This window comes from Lactuca virosa, chromosome 3 (genome assembly GCF_052849685.1).
Source record: "Lactuca virosa cultivar CGN04683 chromosome 3, Lactuca_virosa_CGN04683_v6, whole genome shotgun sequence".
Taxonomy (NCBI): Eukaryota; Viridiplantae; Streptophyta; class Magnoliopsida; order Asterales; family Asteraceae; genus Lactuca; species Lactuca virosa.
Window position 1 is genome coordinate 207621036 of NC_136428.1, and position 5353 is coordinate 207626388.

At 37.8% G+C, this 5353-nt stretch overlaps 1 long non-coding RNA gene across 1 annotated transcript; it reads right to left on the reverse strand.

The window, feature by feature from the left end:
- Positions 1-457: 457 nt before the first annotated feature.
- Positions 458-1702, reverse strand: LOC145162813 (uncharacterized). Its single transcript, XR_013739351.1, has 2 exons — positions 815-1702; positions 458-722 (listed from the first exon to the last, which is right to left on the reverse strand). It is a non-coding gene; the product is annotated as an uncharacterized LOC145162813 (long non-coding RNA).
- Between the last annotated feature and the right edge of the window lie 3651 nt (positions 1703-5353).

The window sequence follows — 5353 nt, forward strand, 5'->3', positions numbered from 1 at the left end:
GCCCAACTGATTCTCTACTTCATTCTTAAACTCTTTGAACTTTTCAAAGGTTTCTGACTTTTGCTTGATCAAGTTGATATATCCATATCTGCTATAATCGTCTGTAAAAGTCACGTAGAAGCGACAAGCGTCCCTTGTGGTGGATCTAAAGGGTCCACATACATCAGTATGTATGAGATCCAATACACCCTCACCCCTTTCACATGTGCCAGTAAAGGGTGACTTGGTCATCTTCCCAAGTAAACAAGACTCACACACGTCATCGTCCCTAAGGTCGAATGACTCCAAGACTCCATCCTTTTGGAGTTTGGCTATGCGTTTCTTGTTAACATGGCCAAGGCGACAATGCCACAAGCATGCTTTGTCCAAACTTGTGGACGAATCAATATTCAAAACATCATTTCCTAAATTATCTATAATTAACACAGATTCATAAATCCCATTACAAGGTAATGCATTGAAATAAAAGACACCATTCAAATAAGCATTAATAGAACCATTACTATTATCAAACGAATATCTGAAACCTTGTCTAAACAATCCATGAAAAGAAATGATGTTCCTTGCCATATCTGGCGAATACAACAATTATTTAAATCTAACCCTAACCCATTACTCAACACTAAGGAATAAACTTCGATCTTGGTTACCGGTGAAGACTTCTTGTTTCCCATGATCAAGTTTATCCTTCCATGCTCCACTTCCCTACTTTCTCTTAGCCCCTGCAAATCAGAACAAATGTGGTAACCACATCCAGTATCAAGGACCCATGAAGTAGCAAGTGATGAGTTATTAGATTTAATTAACTACATACCTGCAAAGGTGGGCTTTATCTTCCCATCCTTAATATCCTACAGATATTTAGGGAAGCTTCGTTTCCAGTGGCCCTTCTGGTGGCAAGAGAAGCACTCTGCTTCCTTGGGGTCAGAAGAGGGCTTAACAGAACCTGCTTTGGTCCCACTAGAAGAGGAACCATCTTGGGTCTTACCCTTATGGTGGCTCTTAGAAGGAGCCTTCCTCTTCTTTCCCTTTCCTTGGCCAATTGCCAACACAGGAGCAGCTACAGTAGAGGATGATGCAATAGATTTGTCCTTGAGGTTGCTCTCAGCTATCCTTAGGAGCCCTTGAAGTTTACTCATGGTGACCTCTTCCTTGTTCATGTGGTAGGTCATTCTGAACTGGTTGTAGCAGGAAGGCAAGGAGTGGAGGATGATGTCGATAGCCAAATCCTCATCAAACTTAACATTAAGTTTGAGAAGACGATCAACATACCTTTGCATTCTTTGCAAATGAGCAGTTAGGGATTCTCCACTCCCCATCCTAGCGGTGATCATGTTGGTAATGATCTCATAGCGCTCTTGCCTCGCGCTTTGGTGGTACCTGTCCATCAAATCTTTGTGCATCTCATATGGATACATGTCCTCATAGGACTTTTAGAGTTCGAGGTTCATGGTGGCCAACATGATGCAATGAACTTTCGTAGCATCACGCTCGTGGGCCTCAAAGGCGGCCATCTCTTCAGGAGTAGCAACTTCTGGGTTGATCTTTTCCAGTTTCTCATCGAGGACATATTCTTTGTCCTCGTAGCGAGTTATCATGCGAATGTATCTCATCCACTCGTTGAAGTTCGACCCATCAAATGTCACCTTTTGACACAGGTTCATCAGCGAGAATGACCCAGAAGCATTGTTGTTTGCGTTTGCGTTAGACATCTGAAATAGAAAGGAACAAAGTTTGATTAGAATTGAATCCCTAATTAAACACCCAAATGAGAAATTAGGGCTAGGATCCAACAACATTATTTACAACTTAGAAAAGGGATGCCGTAATCTAAAAGTAAATAATTTGAAGGTAAGTGAATGACGATTCACTAATTTTCACCATGAAAAACGAAAAGAGATTAAGTTTTAAATGTATTTGAAAATTCCTAGACTTCTTTTGAGATTCATTGAACATTTCAATGGCATGTTTAAATCTCGATATGCACTTCAAATTTGCGACTGGGATGCCGAGGATCACAAACAAGTTGTGAATAACCATGCGAATCAACAAGGTGCACCCAATGTCTCTATCACCTAATCAATGTGCCGGTTAGCCACGCATGCTCCATTGATCTATGATAAACATCGAGCCACCCTTTGTCACCAATGTCAATCCCAAATTAGAGTGCCGGTTAGCCACGCACGCTCCACTAACGTTTGACAGGGGTACAAAGTGTAATTCCATGGAATAACATCATTTTCACATTTTACCCTAAAGTAACTAAGATTGGGAATTTATATAACAATGTAGTTACTTTAATATTCCATTATACTTATAATGAGGAATTAAGTGCCCTATCCTATCCGTTCGGCTAACGACCCTCCACCAGTCAAGCAAGCGGTAGGTGTGAGTGTACACCCATTAAGCGGCATTTTATAGGCAGCAACCTTATACCCAACTTATAGATTGGCTTCGTGAATGAGGCCTACTAGCGATAAGACTAGCTTATTCTTATACATATATATATATATATATATATATATATATATATATATATATTAATCTTGTAATAGATAAAGTATAAGATTGAATTTTAAACTTGTAGAATTCTAAGGGTTGAAATTTAAAATTTTTCAAAATTAAACTTTTAATAAAAAAAAATTAAATTTCAAAACTTGAGGGCAAGTTTTGAACTCTTCAAAACACAAGGGATCAAATAACAAATAATATAAATCAAACAATCAATTTAGTGATTATCTATATTTGACCTAATTCAATTTCTTGCAAGATAAATTACCTAATTAATTCAAATAATCAATTTTAATCATATAAGGAATTTATTATCTTATCAATTGTTAATTATCTTGTGTTTTGGCAAGGATAATCTTTCAATAACAATAAAATTCGAATTTTATCAGTTAAAAACATATAAGGCAATTATTCTTCACCAAAACAGCAAGAAATCCCGAGATATCCTCTGTCTGAGTCCCAAACTCACCGAGTAGCAATCTGAACTCGCCGAGTAGGGCCAACTCGCCGAGTCCAGATACTGACTCGCCGAGTTGGTTCGGGCAGAGGCAAGAAAATCGTTTTTCAGCAATAATTCGACAATTGCATCACATACAACATAAACCAATCAAGGCTCTGATACCCCTGATCGGTTATATGCATAAGAACAATCCTATGTGTTCATACAAACCCTAATGCTTGGATCTAGGTTTCTCTATTATACATGCAATGAATCCAAGACTTACAAACCCTAATCTAGCATACATAATTTCGAAATTAACATATAACATCAGATCTAGATGTTTACCTCTTCAATGGAAGCTTGATCTTCTTTCTTGGAGCTTAGAATCACAATTGTAACTCCTCTAATGGCTTACAAGCACCACAAGCAAGAAGGCAACTATGAGAGAGGAGGGAAGATACTTAATTTCGGCCTATGATTTCTCTTGGGAAGCAAGTGGCCAAAAATTGAAGGCTAGGGGTCTTATTTATACTGTAGGCTGCTAGGGTTTCAGTCTAAACCCTAATGGACAGCTTAGTCACCAAGCAGCCCAAGGAACCTTCTGGAATAAGGCCTTGGACGAAAATATGATGATCCCTCATCATAATTTCGTTCCCCCTTAGTCCATTAGGTTTCCCAGCCCAAAACTCAACTATCACACATTTGACAGTTTATGCCCCTTTATTTAATTAATCTCTTTAAGTCACCAAATTAATTCCTAATTAATTTATGACTAATACTAATTAAATAAATATGATTTCTTCTTTAATATATTATTCTAATAATATATTAATAAACCATAATATCCTCTCTCTTTCTTTAAATTACCTTGTCAAGTTGCTTTGGTGAAGGCAACCCAAAAGGACCATGCATAACCGGATCAAGTACATACCAAATATAGTTACGGGCTTAGACACTAATCCAACAGTTTAGTCGTTTATATAACTATATGGTCATTAAGTAACTATAGAGGGTAGTTTTTGAAACGTCAATTACTATCAATAAGAGCCTCTAGGCTCTCATATTTCTTGCACCATTCTCTTGATTCAAGAGTCTTTCTCTTCTTATCCCCTGAGCATTTCGGTCCCTCGTGATTCGAATTCTCTTTTTTGTAGTTTTTAGTATAGTAAGGTGAGCGCTGAAGCGCTGCAAGAATCTTTCTTAGAAAGATGCAGTGACGAAGTTCTGCCCCTGCAGAGCCCGACTCCTAGCCTAAGTAAGTTATGCTACCCTACTTTAAATATAGCTTATAATATCGTTATTATGAACCTATAAATAAAATTTATCAGTGATTCAAAGTCGTTATACTAATTGAACTACTTATGGGAGAGGTGTCTAAAATGGTCACGTTGGGTTTGGTTGTTGGATTTCAGAAAAGGTATATGCCGAAATGGTCCTGCCTCCCAAGTGTCCTGCCTGGCTGATCCTTACTTCATAGATCATGAAGTAGACTCTGAGTTAATGATGCATCTAGACTAATAATTAGTCGCAATGAATATTAGACTAAAATCTAGTGGTAATGATACTAGGTTTCGTCGAAGGAAAATAAATTAAGAGAAGCGCTGCCTGAGTTCAGAATCACCACCTTAACAAGTGAGTGCATAGTTACTTTCCTCTTACACACATATATATATATGAAATATTTTATATAAATTACGTGCTATGTGTGCATATTATGTATTTACTTGATATGTATGCTGGATGAATGTTTTTATACATGTTTTAAATGATTCAAACTGTATACGTATTTTATATCTACAAAAATGTTGGGTAAAAAATGGGTAGATGAAATAGATGGTGTGTGATAAAATGATGAGAGGCCTCGATGTTGACGATGATCCAATCATCTAGCGGAGTATAGATGACGACCACAGACTATTCTAGACAGTCCAGTGGAACGCTAGCAGGCTCGCAACCTGTAGGTGTTTATTTGAACGTAGTGTCCGCCAGCAGTACTCCATCCCCCTCATGGTTGCCTTATTTGACATAAATTGCTGAGGTATCCCCTAAGCAGTGTTGTCACCCTGATGAAAATCCTTAGGCTAGGTCCCATATAATAAATGCCTTAGGGACGTAAAATGAGGATAACGGGAATGGGTAATAGGGTTGAATGATTTGATGAAAACAATAAACTTATTTATTGTGGGATGAAAACCCTATGTGCTCACCAGGCTCACAAGCCTGACCCACTCAGTTTCTTGTATTACAGGTAGTGGCACAAGAGCATAGTTGGATGACTTGACGAGGGATTATGGATTATAGGCTAGTAGATATAAATAAATGTTGTAAGGCCTATGTTGTTCTGTTTATTCTTTTGATCTGTATCGAACATGACATCCCGAGGTTTTAATATAATGAAAT